The following is a 16,150-nucleotide window of genomic DNA, read 5'->3' as shown; positions in this document are numbered from 1 at the left end:
TAATCCAGAATCCCCGGCTCGAGCCCCCAATCTGTCAAGTGACACCAATCGAGCAATCCCACTAAGTCAGTGCCTCGTCTGGGACGCCCAAGGGAAGCCCTTATTTATATATTTTTATGACAAGTTATACACTGGATGATAAACCCTTGTATAACACCCCTCTCTATGAATCCCCCTGATCTCACTGAGCCAAGAAGTAGGTTTGGTTTGCAATTTAAAAGATTTATTAGAAAAATTAAACAATATATATATATCACACTTTTATAATAAATTAATAATTGATAGCACACTTATGAATATAATGTTGATCAACAATAGATAATCTGACACTAGCACACTTCTTTACAATCAATGAGGAGTTAGTATAGGAAGGATAAGGTAGCAGAAAATACTTTTATGGTTTCAAGGAATAGCAATGAGGGAAAAATGCAGCACAGAAATAAACTTGATATGATTTCAACAAAAGATAATATGATCACTTTTTCTTTGACAATTACCTCCCCCCATGCAAGATAAAGAGATGGAAGGAGAGCACACAATTCTCAGGAATACAAATGCAATACAAATTTCCAGTTCCCCCAGGCGAGCTTAGAGGAAAACAGGTATGATTTTAAAGCAGGCAAGATCCTTTTAAATGTGGTGGCAATGAAGTGAAAAATATGCTGAAAATGCTTTTAATTCCCTCTAGAGGTTCAGGGTGAGTGAGAGATACTTTAAATCAGTTCAGTTCAGCCCTACCAATGATTCAGGGATGGTTATCAGGTTGAAAACGGGATTCAGTAATGGAAGCAAAAGACAGATATTTTTACACGTGGTTGAAATGAAGCAAACTGTCAATTTGCGTCACTTTTTTCCGAGTGCGTCGATCGCGGCTACAGAGGAACTATAAGGAGTAGCTCAGCTTGTGGGTTAGGCCTTTGCTTTAAGTTCTGTAGTCTATCTGGAGTCTAAGTTCTGGATGTTCCTTCTAGATGTTGTGTGGTCCGGCAAAATGCTCCGCAAGAAAATGAAAAGTGAATGTCTTGCCTGTCCAAGCAGTCTCTTTTTATGTGTTTTGAAAGTGGGTGGGTCGGCTCATTCTGCATGCCCAACCCTCTCATCATTTGATAGGTCAAGGATTCTCTGTGACCTGATTTGAGAAGGGATAGTGTGTCAGAGTGAGTCAGAGTCTTACAGTCTATTTAAGAAACGCCCCTTTGCTTTTACTTAGAAAATGAATTTTTCATAACTAACAGGTTTCCCAGATACACACGTTGTTGAAATTTCATACACATTTCACAGATTAATTTAAGATACACTCTCGCCCAACTCTGATCCCCCTCAGAGCCTGGGTTCACAAATGGCAACCTTTTGTGCTTTTTGGTGACTTTTGCCATATTGGTTTTTCCTCAAAATGTACACAGACCTGCACCCCTTCCCTGAGCATATTACTCGAAATTACTATGTCTCTATCCTAAACACACTGTCTGCAATATGAATAAATAGCGGGGTTCGGTCCCAGAACACTGCACAAAATGGAATTTGGGCTCAAATCGTGAGGGCATTTTTCATTTTCAGGATCCCCAAATTGTACATTTCGGTGAGCTTAATACAAGATTTTAGAAGCATTTAACTTAAACATATATTTGTTGCAATATGAATCCACAGTCCTGTCTGGCCCCCCCTAGGAACTGGGGGAGTCAGGGATCACATGTCTCTCCTTCCAGGCAGAGCTCTGTTTACAGTCCACACCCAAAATCAGCATACCCCATTCAATTGAAAGGGTCTATTGTGTTGGTCCAGCAGGCTGCAGGGATGTCCCCTCCCTCTCAATCAACAGGGCCATGTGATATCCTGCCTCCTGGTGTGGGTCTCTGGGGTGTTAAGAGTTCTCAGGAAAGGCAAGTCTTTTGAACTTTTAATTATATAAGACCCCCTTCTGTTCACTGCCCAGTTCTGCAAGACAGCTCTCCTGTCAGGATTTATAGAGCGCCTGCGCCGTTCAGTGTCCAATGCCGGTGCTGCACCTATTTTTGACAGCTGTCTTGAATTAATACATTTCAAAAGGAACGGATTTTACTTGATAGTATATGATCCTTGCTTGACATGGCATTGATGTGGATCTGTAGTAGAGTAAAGTAAAACACTCAACCATAGTTGGATTTTTGTTTGGTGGTTTTGGGCCCATGATCTTAGCAATTTTTGACATTAATAAAAACGGGTTTTGAACAGAACCATCTTTCTTTGCACTGGTGGGTGGCAGATCAGGGGACCATTTTGGTGTGCGCAAAACTGCACGGTTCTCCTGGATTCTGGTGCAAATGTGGGCTTTTCCGCCATCTTGGATATCCTAAACCCACAGCACCAAATGTTGCAGCATAATAGTCCAAACGTGGGTCAGGACACCCAACACAGTGCATGCATCCCAACACTACCCATAGTTCATCCAACCGAAATAGCACCGAAGCATATTAATAGCAACTGATAAGAAAGAGCGCATATATGATCACCTGCAAGGTAGTATCCGAATGCATACTGCCACCCTTTCTTTTAACATAGGACCAAGACAAGGCATCTACTCCCTTGAAGTGGGCATTAACTAAAGGCATAGAGGAAGCATAACAAAAGACCACACATATGCTGCTTTCATACGGAAGCTCGGATGGAAGATTCACTTTCAAGAACAAAAGCAGTCAGAGACTACATGAGCACCCATTGGTCGTTAAGGCCAGCTGACAAAGCATACTATGAGACAACAGAAGCGGAGCACTGAAAACACACATGCAAGAGTTTTCAATTAGTAACAGAGGCAGTGCAGAAGAAGATACTCCGGCTGTGCAGCACCCCATACAAGTCATTAACCCCCTAAAATGCTACCCCAAGAAGGATGCAATCGAAAACATCAACATGGCATCACGTTTTCTAACACCTAAGTATGCAGTCACACAATTCCATTTCTGTTGCACAATACAATCTCAAATATAGTTTAACGCTATTGCCCAGGAAGTGATGGTTCATATACAGGAACCTCGCCGAGGGAAACCCAGCTCAAACATTGATGTCATTCAGTGGCTTGTGTTGAGGGATCTGATGGTTTCATGTAGCCTGGTGAGAGAACTAGTCCGTCATATAACAATAACTTGCTTGGATGAACAATGTAAGCACAGGACCAGGATAGGCACCTCTGTTTGCATGTGAGTCAATGAATAGTGGCAACATGGGACATAATTGGGACATTACAACAGCCATTGACACCAGAAAGAGATGTGGAGGAATATATGTGTAGTGGCAACATTGACATTAGAGGTCCAATGACTAATTAAAAGACACGCATAATGGGGCGGTATAGGTCTGTGGGCATATCATGCATGCAATGCTTATGTCCGAATCAATCCGAGATTAACTGGCTATTTCCTAACAACCATTAACCAACACTTATGTATATGACATAGTGGGACCACTCGTGGGGATACAAGTGCACGTGCATCTAGTAGCCAAGGGAACAATCTACTGACATCTGGAAAATGCATATGTATAGAGTAATTTCACTAGCGGTAAGGTACTAGAGGTCACACTCCAGATCCTTTGGCCTGCAACTCCCATCACCCCCAGCTTGCATGGTTAGTTGTTAGTAATCATCAGAGTTGCAGGCCAACACATCAGAAGAGTGGCTGTTTGGCTACATCTGAATGACTAGGGCTTTTCCAACGACGATACCAGCGAGTGAACTGCTTTCTTCCATCTAGAACAGGTTATTACCCTCTTCCCACTTTAGGTGAAGGGATTCTCCGGATGGTGGTTTGATTGAGATTACCACCATGTGGCTTTGACAGCTCCTGTTTAACGTTCCTCCATTTCTCACCCATCCTTAGCCATCTATCAGAAGAATTTAGAATGTGGGTAACCCCCAGGGCAAGAGGAAATCATGGGGCCCATAATTGTCCAATGGCATTACCCTGTCATCCTATTCCCTTCATTGTCCAATTCTAATCAGTCAAGAACTTAGAAGGTTCCAATGACTGCCTGGAGCCTGAATGCATGAGACTCCAAGAGTAGGGCATTTCTAAAGGGGTATCCATATTTCTTCAGATAAAAGGTAGCCCTTCATTCTTAAAAGCACAGTCTCATCACTGGATGCCATTAGCAACCAAAAAGGGTTGGTCTTCCTAGTTCTCAATCCTCTAAGGGTGTCTGATAACTTACAAGATGATTTCTACCTAGACCTCTTTGTTGCCACTACAACAATGAAACTAGCATCCATCAAGGTTTTCGGAGTAACCCAAGGCAAGCATTCTTTCTGCTGTTAGCCCTCTGCAGGGCACTGAGCTCCCCGGACCGAGGGTCAACCCGACATTCACATCTGGGAGTCTTCCCCTGGTTCTCAAGACCTTTCAGGATCCCACTTCTGGGCCTCTGGAATCTAATCACAATAAGACATTTTTTATGAGTGATATTACATTAGCAAGAAGCCTGGGGCAGCATGAAGATAGTATGTGCAAGAACCCCTTCTTGAGATTTCTCTTAGAGAAGAGGATTCTTTGCACTCTTCACGTTTTTGATTCTTGTGGCCAATCTAAGAAGCCACCCACTGCCTTTCCCAGTAGGTGGCTCATGGGCCAGTATTATGTGTGTGTTATTCTGCCCAGGGTTCCCCACTTTTGCTTTGGGATATCTTCACAATTGGCATGGGGTCCTGCTGGGCAGCATTGCAGGGTGATGTAATGAATGACCTCTGTAAAGCTGCCGTGGGCCTCTGGAGATACCATCAGTTACTATTATAAGCTAATTGTTGAAAACAGTAGCATGCTCTCAGTGACCATCTACATAAAGGATGATTTCACAGGAAGTGTCCCAGATGGAGTCAGCAGCAGGTTGTCTTTATGTGGTATTTTGCGTGGGATCCACTGTCAGCCACATGATGAGAATTGACTAGGAGGAGGGACAAAGAATACATGTAAGGAATACTTAGTAGTTATCCTCCACATCAGGGTCCCCTTTTCCTCCAGTCCTACCCAGGGGGCCGAATGTTAATTGAGGAGTAGCAGTGCTTGAAATGGATAACAGGGTCTTGAGGTTGTGTGCAAACCTATGCCAGGGAGGAGGCGCCCAATGCATCCTTTTACAGTATGTAAAACATACCATGTGGATAGTGTTAGCTAAGATGCCACAGTGCCTGTTTATAGGAGGGGGCTCTCCGTATGATAATGACTGTGATGAAGAAGAGTAGGACTCAGAGAACTAAATATTACTGGTAAATAATCTGGACATTGCCCAGTGCCCATTCAACTTTCAAAATGGCAGACCATGACCCTCTTCGTAAGCCTCCTGCCCGCCCCCATATTGCTGCGCATGCAGGTGGCTCGTATTTCATTCCACAGATTCTGAAAGCGTGCACATGTATTATTTATTGTACTTAAGGTTTCTTGTAGTGGGCCCTGCAATCTGATGATCACTTCAGAGCATGATGCATCTGTAATAAAGGTTATACATGTATTATTTATTGTAGTTTAGGCTTCTTGGAGCGCGCCCATTCATCTGAGGACCGCTTCAGAGGGCGGCTCATCTATAACAAAGATTGATTAAGTGCGTTGGACCTTTGATTTACTATTCATGAATATTGCTTGCAGAATCTGTCATGTTATTGGCCTCTGAAAAGATGGGTTGGTTACTGCACATGCCTGGACCTTTTACATTGTATGCCATTGTTCTTATGGTCATTCCTATGTTTGGATTAGCATTAATGTTCCATACAAAATAATCATGCGCAACAATGGAGGGCCCTAGACACACATTAAGCACATGATGGGTTATTATTATGATTTATTATATATATATATATATATATATATATATATATATATATATATATATATATATATATATATATATATATCACATAAGTTGAGAAATCATGATCATAACCGAAGTCACTTTTAGAACTCTGACCCAAGACACATGAATTTAAAAGCAATTTCAAATACCATTTTTAATTTAGGGTGCTGTGGCAACCGCCTACTCTCTCCTTGTGTTTACTTTGTTCACATTATGTCATAGCTCAGCTTTAGCTTAGTGTACTTTTCACAATACTGGGTGCAAAAGCCACACTGGTACATAACAGTTTTACCTTGCGCTGCACATTAGCACTTTCCTCTGCTGCCAAGGCTGCACCACAAACCTCTATTAACTTCACAAGACAAATGTTCGCCAGAGTCATCAATGCAATGGATTCTCGCTCACTCTGAGCTCCATTGTCCGTCTGTGTTTATCCTGCTCCATGATATAACCGTAATTGATCAAGATAGATGTGATCCGCGCGCAGGGGAATAGCTCCTAGTGCAGGTTCATAACATAAAATGGGATTCAGGCCCCGAGCTGGAAATCCGCTGCAGAAACTAACAGTAAGCAGCCGAACAGGAAGTTAGGAACCTGGCGTCCACTGATGCACATAAACATGCGTGGAACAAGTTGAAATCAGTTCCGTAGATGAGGAAACGCCGTCTGCGCATGCTCAATCGCATTAGCACTAGGGCAAATGCGCAGCAGATTCATTTGAACAAGAGCGAATGCAACTGCGGACGTGCAAAAGGTGTTTTGGCCATGTGCAAAATGCATACATGCTCCTGCAAATGGGAACTTGATGGGCATCATAAAAGCAAGGTCTCGGACAGCAATTTTATTCCAGTATCTGGTTCAATTATATCACTGAGTTGGGTGCGGAAATCAATTACAACTCTTGCAAATGGCAACAAAGAAAGTCACCCAGCCACTGGAAAAAGACATTTATGTTAATGTTTTTCACATAACTCCCTTCAATTTGTTTGTTTGTTTATTTATTTATTTATGTATTTGTTTGTTTGTTTATTTATTTGTATGGTGCACCAAACCCGTGGGTAACTGGGTGCAAGCAATACATGACAACGTTAAGCTTAGGATACAGTATATGTTGTTAAGAAAGTTTCGCATTATAATAAAGCAATATGCCCCGGAGCCGGCGTTTAAAAAAAAAAAAAAAAAAAACAACAAAGAAAATGGCCGGTAGGAAAGGGAAAACAGAGTGCGTTTTGTTTTCCCTTTCCATGGCGGCCATCGGAAGCGGACGTGCTGGAAACAAAAGCGCTTCCAGAGCGTCCGCTCCAGAAAAAAAAGTAGGTAAGTGATTTGGGAGGGTAGAAGGGAGGGGAAGGGGGAAAATGAAAAAAAAAAAAACATTCCTGGGTCCCTGGCAGGGGAAGATGGAAGCCTCCAGCCGTGTGGAGGCTCAGAGCGGGGAGTCTCCACACGGCAGAAGGCTGCCATCGTCCCCTGCCGGGGACCAAGGGATAGAAGGTAAGTGGGGTGGGGAGGACAGGGAGGTTGGAGGGAGGAAAGGGGAGGGGAAAAAAAAGCCTTACCTCAGTCCCCGGCGGGGGGCGAAGGTAGCCCTCAGCCGTGGGGAGGCACAGAGTGGGGATGGCCCCGCTTCGAGCATCCTCATTGGCTGAGGGGCTGCCGGGGACAAAGGCCGTGGAATCCCAACAGAGGGATTCCGGGCCTGGTAATGACTTGGCGAGGGCCAATCAGAATGACTCTTTCATTCTGATTGCGACCTCGCCGCGTACTAATGTACAAAATTTACATGGTATAGGTACAGTTACAAGTATATTTACATAGAGATCAGAAATGTACAATAATTACAAAGTGTATCAATCACAGTTGACAAGTGGTTGGGAGCAGACTAGGTGCTAGGTACAACAATATGAATCAACTGGGCATTGTTATTCACAAATTTGTGTTGAAGCAGGAATTGGGTTGTGCGAAATTCTTGGGATTCGGTCCCAAGGTGATTATCGTTAGTTCTCAACCATTTCTGTATGTTGCGTCTGAAGCTCGGGTAAGTTTGATTAGTACGGAGTATAAGAGGGAGTGAGCTCCATATTTGAGCTGCCAAAACTGGGAAGCTTCTACCAACAGAATTGGTTAGTTTAAAGCAAGGTATGTTAATATTATATTATATTAATACATATGACCCATTGCATAAGCTGTAATGTAATGTAATGACCAACTGCATACGCTGCATAAGCTGTAAGTATAGAATTATGTATGTAGTATCTATAATGTACCAACAACTGCTACCATTCGTTTACCTCTGTAACTAAGCTCTTACAAGTAACAGCGCCTCAATGTCCCTGGGCTGTCTGCGTATGAATGAATAAATAAGGCAAAGGCAATTGTGGTCTTGGAGGGGCGATTAGAGGTTTTCCTGACAATGCGGTTGGTGAGATAGATTGGGGCAGCGTTGTTCAGGCATTTGGATGTCAGAGATGTTGTTTTAAGCAGGATTCTGTCCATAATTATTTTGATAACATATAAAATAATTATAAATACTTATAATTAACATTTATAAAGCACATAACAGCCCGGGGGGCATCGATGTTAACATCACATTAGTGAGCCACGATTTATACATCTTTATTTGGGTTTGGTTTTAATCAAGTCAGGAACACTACACAACACTCAAATATGCATTGGATACATCTTGAGTTGTTAATGCATGAATAGATATTGTGAGCCCTACTATTCTAGCTGGCAAGTGCCGCCTGTTGCTTGCGATGCATGTCTATTTGACGTGCCCAGTCCACTAACATTGAATGAAATCATGAATGACAAAAGCCTTACATCTAACCTGAAAAAACTGAAACATGTCTGCTACGAAGCTTGATGAATGCCACTGCAAACAAACTAACCCCTATTGTGATCATGGGGTCTTATGGACAGCTGCTCACAAACACACCTAAAGAGAGTAATGTTACATGCCATACGTAGAGACTACATGGAATTTTGTTTGGGCAGGTCACCTACATGATACTATGTAGGTACATGCACAGACATTGAGAAAAGTAAGAGACGCTGCAGTGGAAGCTTGAGGTGAACTGAGAGCTTGACTCAAGTTTTTAGTTTTGGCAGTTAGGTGGCACTGTGCTAGGAAGTGGAGATATGAGAGCTGAGATGTGAGGAGGAGCACACAGCATGTGAGGGTCTTTTAGTTATATACCCATCCAGTGATAGCCCATGCTTATGGTAGTCCCTAAGGCCATTGTCAACCACTTCCTCTCCCGCCCTACCCAAAACACACTCCCCTGGGATCTCTGACTCTAGCTCTGTGCTTTCTGAGCAGCCTTCCGAAAGGCAATTGCTTAATTGCAGCTATACACCAGTTGAACCAATTAGTGATGTAATAAAAGTGACTTTAGCCACTTGATTTATAGTAACGATGTGTCATTTTATCTCTTCCTTGCAATGAATTCCTGTTAAAACAAGGATTGTTTCGGCTAACATTGTGCCACCGCTATAGGTATTAAATAGACATTTTCCAGGTGCTGCCATAATATACCCAGGTATTATCTCCAATTTTCCAGCCTTTGCCACCTTATGGCCAGGTACTATTGAATTATGGCATTGGCAGTAAAATGTGGTTCCCAAAACTCGAGCATAGTCAAACTTGTTGACTTTGCCAATGTTTGCTTTTGTTTGCAGGAAAGTGAGCACTTGATTTGTCCCACGTTTTTAGAGCACAAAATGTAGGAGCTGGGAAAAACCCTTGCATTTCTCTTGACGGCTGATTAAAATCGAACTCAATTATGATCAGTTTTCAAAGATTTTGAATTAATGTTCAACAAGGAAGTGGTGCTCTGAACTTGGATTTGAGTCTGAACTACTGATGCAGCAGGAACGCAGAAAAAAAAACACACGCATTGTGCATTTTATATATAATTAAAATGTTAGAAGGCCTTTAATATTTCTTCACAAATACGCTTACATTGAAAGTTGTGTCATCTTAACGCTGTTTTGGGTTTTGTAACCCATTTTAATAAACAATAATGAATTGATCAGAAGCACACACACGTGGCGACGGAAGGATGCATTTCAAGGAACATTGTGGGCCTACCCGTCACATTAATACTCTCTTATTTTATTAACTTTATTAAACAATAAATCGTCCCAAGGTTGAAATAGTTCGGTTGAGGACGTGATAGGAGAGTCGAAATACAGGGAGAGATTAGTCTGTTGATTGTGGGAAACAGAGGATATGGTCGATCAGAGGCACCGGAAATAGTTGCCTGCGGTGCATTTGCTTTGCTGCCCTGATTCCGATGTGTTCATTTTTGAGTTGGGCCTCTTACTGAGCTCTACAAACTGGGAATTCATGTATAGGGCATGCCCTTTTAGATTTGAATGGGGATTTCAGGTCTTGATTAAACTAGAGCACACTGTGGGTTTGGCATCTGCTCTTGAAGAGGGGGGACCGCCATGCGAGTGGCCCTGGAGGGAGTGTTGGCCAATCAATCAAGACGGCAGAACCAATTCCCTGAGGCCAATTATCCTATACACAACATAAAGTCACGGATCGTATGTTGCAGGAAAAACACGTTTGTTCATCTGTTTAATGATGGTAGAAGGTGTAGATATATTTTTACCAGGGAAAAGTGCCAACATAAGGAAAGCAACTGGAAAATAATGGGCCTAAATCTGAGGGTATACTGTCAAGTTCAACTAATGAATAACAACAGAGTTGGAGAATGCCAAATACTCGTATCCCCTCTGACGTAAATGGCATGGAGCACCATTTGAGAGAGATTAGTTAGGGAAATCTGCTTCAGAGTGGCTAGCTACTCAGTAGGAAACCCTAGCCAATCAGTGAAATGCCCTATGAAGAGAATATAAGAAGAGGAAAGTTATAACTAGGAAAATAAACCAGAGATAGCAGTAAGGACATTTGCAATGGGTCCTAGTAAGTGGTAGCATACTATCCAGGTAAGGGCCCTACACATAGAATGTTTAACTTAAATTCAATGTGATCCATACAAGGCAGTCTTTGGCCGAGACCATCAGATTGTCCTTATGAATTAAATCGCCATACAGCCTATTTGAGAGGGTCTGTCTAATTAGTCATAGCACAGTTTGAAGGCAGGATCTCATCCATTGTTCCTGCAACAGCCTTCAAAAGCAAAGTTTCTGACTAGGCCAGTTTGTGGTTGAGGATTACTTGCCTGACATTATTTTCATGCTCAGTGCAGATCTACACTTTATGAGCCCACATGAGATAGGACATTCTGGCCTCCTCCCTTTGGGATTTGGATTTAGTAGTCCCAAACGTTTCCAATCTAGAGTGCATCCAATTTTCTGATTTCGCAAGGAAACTGGATCATGGAGTGTGTGTGTATTTGTATAGGAGACTTTTAAACATTATCAGTATCGAAATGACAATAAACTGATCCAACGTGGAGGCAATTCAGAAAAAAACACTCCAAAAAGGATGGCTCACCATGTTGCAACTAATCTTGCTAATGTTCACAGAGGTGCAGGTGCCAGTGTAATGTAATACTGCCTCTGATGTTCTGCAGTCCCAAATAACGTGTCAATTTACCCACCAATTGGCTTCTCCCTGTTTGGAAAATGTTTTTGTTGCAATTAAATGTTTTATGGTGAGCTCACTGTAGTTTACTGGTGAAGTATGATATGATATGATGCGTCATTTATGACGCGCCTGTACACAGGTGTTTCTAGGAGCGACAAGACAAGGTAGTGAGACATAGGGAGGACAAAACAAACAATCTTACTAGGCCCTGTGTCATTCAGATCACGCAAATGAAGGGGTGAGGTGGAGAGAAGAAGTGCCAGTGGTAGGGAAAGGGACGTGAAACACTTGTGTATAGGCGTGTGATTAATGCCATATGATATATCATATCATGTCATATCAAGTGCAATCAGGGCAGCATTGCTCTGAGTAAGTGCAGCCGGGGAAGCTGGCTTTGGGTAGCACAAGGAGGCAGGGGGCTGTAGGGATACATGTATCACTCCTAAGTGCATGGATGCCCGAATGCAGTGCAGGTGCTTACAGGTCATGGAAGATCCTGGGCCCATTGGGTTCAGAGGGTAGCCAGGCGACCATTCAGCGCAACAAACAGGTAGGTCAGTAAGGGAGGGAAAGAGAGAAAGCAGAAATGAAAAGGAATGTGTTGAGCTGCTTCCGTAACCTGAGGTGGACTGGCTTGATTTTGAGAGAGGCAGTGAGGCCATTCCAGAGAGAGGCCCATGCAAAGGAGAGAGATCTACCTCCCACTCTCTGCATGGAGAAGTGTCTGACCATCAGAGAGATGTAGGTAGCTGATCGAAGGGCTTGAGACGAAGATGTTTAGGAAGAGAGAGTTGGGTGTAGTGTGGTCCCCCACCCCAGAAAGCCTTGTGGACAATGCAGAGGGTCTTGATCTTGATCCTTGCAGCCGCCGGGAGCCAATGGAGAGATTTCAGGGCTGGAGGAGATACAATCCCTGGGCTTGAAGCCAAGGCCAAGTCTTGCAGTCCTGTCTGGATTAGTTGCAGAGGGTGGAGAGTAGTGGAAGGCAAGTTGAGAAAGAGGCTGTTGCAGTAGTTCAGCCTAGAGAGAACCAGCAAGGACACAACAAGGGACACCTCAATAGCAACAATTTGGGAGGCCTTTAAACCCACATTGAGAGGTGAACTTTTAGTTTGGCCTCTGCGCGTAAACATATGTAGTAGCCCAAAGATTCGAAGTTGTGAAAGGGGTACAAGAATTTGATGCACAACACAAAAGGGATGGTTCTCGTGGTTTTTCAGGCAACTAAAAAACTGCAAGGGCTGTCAGCATTTCACATACAATGTTACAAACTAAACAGTGTTATTTCAGCACTTCCAATAACACCATGCGAATATGGGGATATAAACTGATATCTCAACAAGCTAAAAATATGATAGCAGTTCTTAAAGATGAGGAGGGTCAATTGCATGTGAATGAACCTACCAAGCTCAACATCCTCACTCATTATTACTCTGAATTGTTTGGAGCTGATAGACTAGATAGTTCTGTCTAACAGGAGGCAGCACATCTACCTACGATCTCAGAAACTGATAGAAATTGGTTGGAAAGCCTAATCACAGCTAAAGGGTTTTTACCAGGTAATACGGTTCCTTCTCTATAGCAACCCCTCCCCCTGGGTCGGATGGTTTTTCAGCCCTATTTCATAAACCTTTCTTGGAAATACTAATTCCACAGCTAGTCCTTCTTTTTAACAGCTTTATTGATACAGAAGCAATTACTCCTACAATGGGAAAAGACATGACAATCAGTGCTTCATATAGACGAATTGCAGTCCTTAAGTATGATGTCTGTATTTATTCAAAGATTTTGGCCGTCAGACCAGTGGGTATTCTCCATGGGATAATACTGAAAGTTCAGATGGGGTTCATCCCTGGAAGACAAGCTCATGGTGTCATCCAGAGGGCTATTGATGTAATCGAGTGGGCGAGACGTAAGAATACATCAGTAGCTGTGTTGTTGGTCGACTCAGAAAAAGCGTTCAATTGAACTGGCTCGGCTTTTATCTCTGAGATACTACAGGGGTTTGGGTTTTTCCCCATTTTTATCAGGCAGGTGTTAGCTAATTCTTTTCACCCCACCATGAGAATTAAATTGAATGGAGTGATCCCAGAACTGATACCTTTGCCTTGAGGAACTTGTCAGGGGTGCCTATTGTCTCCCTCATTTATTTGCATTATCTTTGAAGCTACTGGCAAGTAGAATCCACTCTTTGAGAAATATTTAAGGAACTGAAATTACAGGCTACCACCATAAGGTGGCTCTGTATGCAGATGATCTACTTTTTTTTTTTTTTATCCAAGATTCGGATACCACATTACCTCATATAATCCCTTCTAGAATAATTTCATGGAGTCACAGATTTTAGGATCAACCATAATAAATCAAATAAACTTAACGTTTCTGAAGAACCCTGCATAATGATGAGGTTGAAAGAAACTTTTACCTGTCAATGGTCATCAGATAGCCTGAAATACTTGGGAATCCATCTTATGCTTAGATATGACTGCCTGTATTATAGCAATATTGTGGGAGTGTTATCATCGCTGAGGGTGGATTTATTACACTGGGGAAAGACTGATATTTCCTGGATAGGGAGAATGGCCGCAGTTACAATGATTCTGGCGCTAAAATTGTTATACATCTTCCAAGCACTCTCAATTCCAATTCCCAAAAGGTTATACATGATCTCCAAAATCAGGTTTTGAAATGTATGTGGGCTAGGAGGTTTCCCAGAGCTACCTGGCATACATTAATGGCAGCAAGGGAGAGGCGAGGACTGGGGGTGCCTAACCTAGAAAGCTACTTTAATGCAGTACAGCTGGCTTCCCTCATGGATAGTACAGGAGCAGACCAGTCCCAAAAGCACTGGATAGATATTTAACTATCACTAGTGGGTGTACTTTAAAATGACCTGTAAGAGGATTCAATTCAACACTACAGCTAAGTCAATGCCTAGTCTGGGATACTGAATGGAAACCCTTATTGATATATCTTTATGTCCAGTTCATGCGTTCTGGATGACTACCCCTATATAACACCCCTCTCTTGGAATCCCCCTGACCCCACTGAGCCAAGAAGTAGTTCTGTTTTGCAAGTTTAAAAGGTTTATTTGATAATTTAAACAATATATATATATATATCACGCTTTATAATAAATTAATAATTGAATATCACACTGAATCTGAGCAGTAATCAATAATGGATAGTCTGGCACTAGCACACTTGTGAATAGGAACAGAAGAATAAGGTGGTAGAGAATGCTTTATATGAGTTCAGATGGATGTAATGTTGAATGAAAATGCAATACAGAAAATACTCAATATGATTTCAACAAAACAATGTAATCACTTTTCTCTGGCAATCCCCTCCCCCCCCCTTTATGCAATGCAAGGAAATGGAAGGAAAGCACACAGTTCTCAGAAATGCAATCAAATGTAATTCAGTTCACCCAAGCAAGCTTAGACTACAGAAGTTGGAAACACAGGCCCAAAATGATTTTATATGTGCTGGCAATGACGTGAAAAATATGCTAAAATGCTTTTAATTCCCTCTAGAGGTTCAGGGTGAGTGGTATCTAGTTAATATTAGTCCAGGCTCACTCTAGCAATGATTCAGGGATGGTTCTTAAGAGGCAAACGAATTTTTAGCAAGGAAACTGCTGTTTTCACATGTGGAGAAATTTGCAAATCGCGGTAAATTCGCGAGTGCGTTTTTCGCGATTGCGGCAAAAGTATCGGGGGTAGGAATGCGGTTCTAGGTTCGTAGAAAAGCCACGAAAGTTACTGCAAGTTCCTAGCACAAACGGTTACGGAGTTATGAACGATTAAATAAAGGTCGTTTTTCGGATTTGAAATTTTAAAGTTCAAAATGACAAATGACAGCTAGCAACTAGAAATGACAGGTGACAGCTTTAAAAATGACAGGTGACAGTTAGGAGGCAGTTCTACTTAGATTAAAATAGATTGAATTATATTATTTTAACTAGAAGATTGGTTCTGCACAGTCTGCTAGGTACTCACAATATATTTTTGAAATAAATGGGCCTCGCCACGGATCTGGTCAGGTTTTAGACTGGACTCTGGTCTGGTCTCGGCACTTCACAGTGATCTGGGTCAGCTCTCTGGTCCTGCTAACAGTGGTCTGGGTCAGCTCTGCTCTCTCTGGATCTTTCTGCACAGCTTTCCCTGGAGATTGATGGATTTGAAGTCTGGATCTCTGGATGTGGTATGGTCCGGCAGAGCGCGTTGCAGCAAATGGAATTGAATGTCCCTATCAGTCCTGACTGTCTGCTTTTATGTGTTTTGAAAATGGGTGTGTGTGCAGCATCACTAGGCTCTACCCCTCTCCACTTGTCATTGGCCACTTCATCCTCTTCCCCTTGATTGGGGGAATGAAATGAAGTGTCATCATGATGAGGTCTGTTTATGGTACAGAGAACCCACCCCTGTCAAATTACACACAATCTATATTTTGACCCAAAAGACATATTTGCACAGGTACACATTTGTTTAAAATTACATGCACCCATCACATATCACAGGAGGTATACCCTGTCCAAATCTGCTCTTCCTGGGAGCTTGCATTCAGAAATGGCAACATATTTCACTTTTTGGTCAGGTTACCAATATCAGATTCTTACTCAAATTTATACACATGTGCGCAAGGAGTATGGACATTACTTGATGAAGTGTCAGATTTTTAACATGCATACATTTTAAGTAATACCCTCTTAACTGCTAGTTTGCCCCCAGATCATGCCACCAGTTCTAAAAAACCTCTTAAAATGTGGGCAGA

The 16,150-nt window shown here is 42.4% G+C and overlaps 1 protein-coding gene across 2 annotated transcripts in view; it reads right to left on the bottom strand.

Annotated features, from left to right (window-relative positions):
- The window catches only part of SYT9 (synaptotagmin 9), a 1,403,218-nt gene that overhangs the window by 854,025 nt on the left and 533,043 nt on the right, over positions 1 to 16,150 (bottom strand). The gene's annotated exons all lie outside the window — the stretch shown is intronic.

The sequence above is a fragment of the Ambystoma mexicanum genome, chromosome 11, assembly GCF_040938575.1.
Source record: "Ambystoma mexicanum isolate Mex_15411 chromosome 11, UKY_AmexF1_1, whole genome shotgun sequence".
Taxonomy (NCBI): domain Eukaryota; kingdom Metazoa; phylum Chordata; class Amphibia; order Caudata; family Ambystomatidae; genus Ambystoma; species Ambystoma mexicanum.
This window is presented reverse-complemented; position numbering and strand designations above follow the sequence as displayed.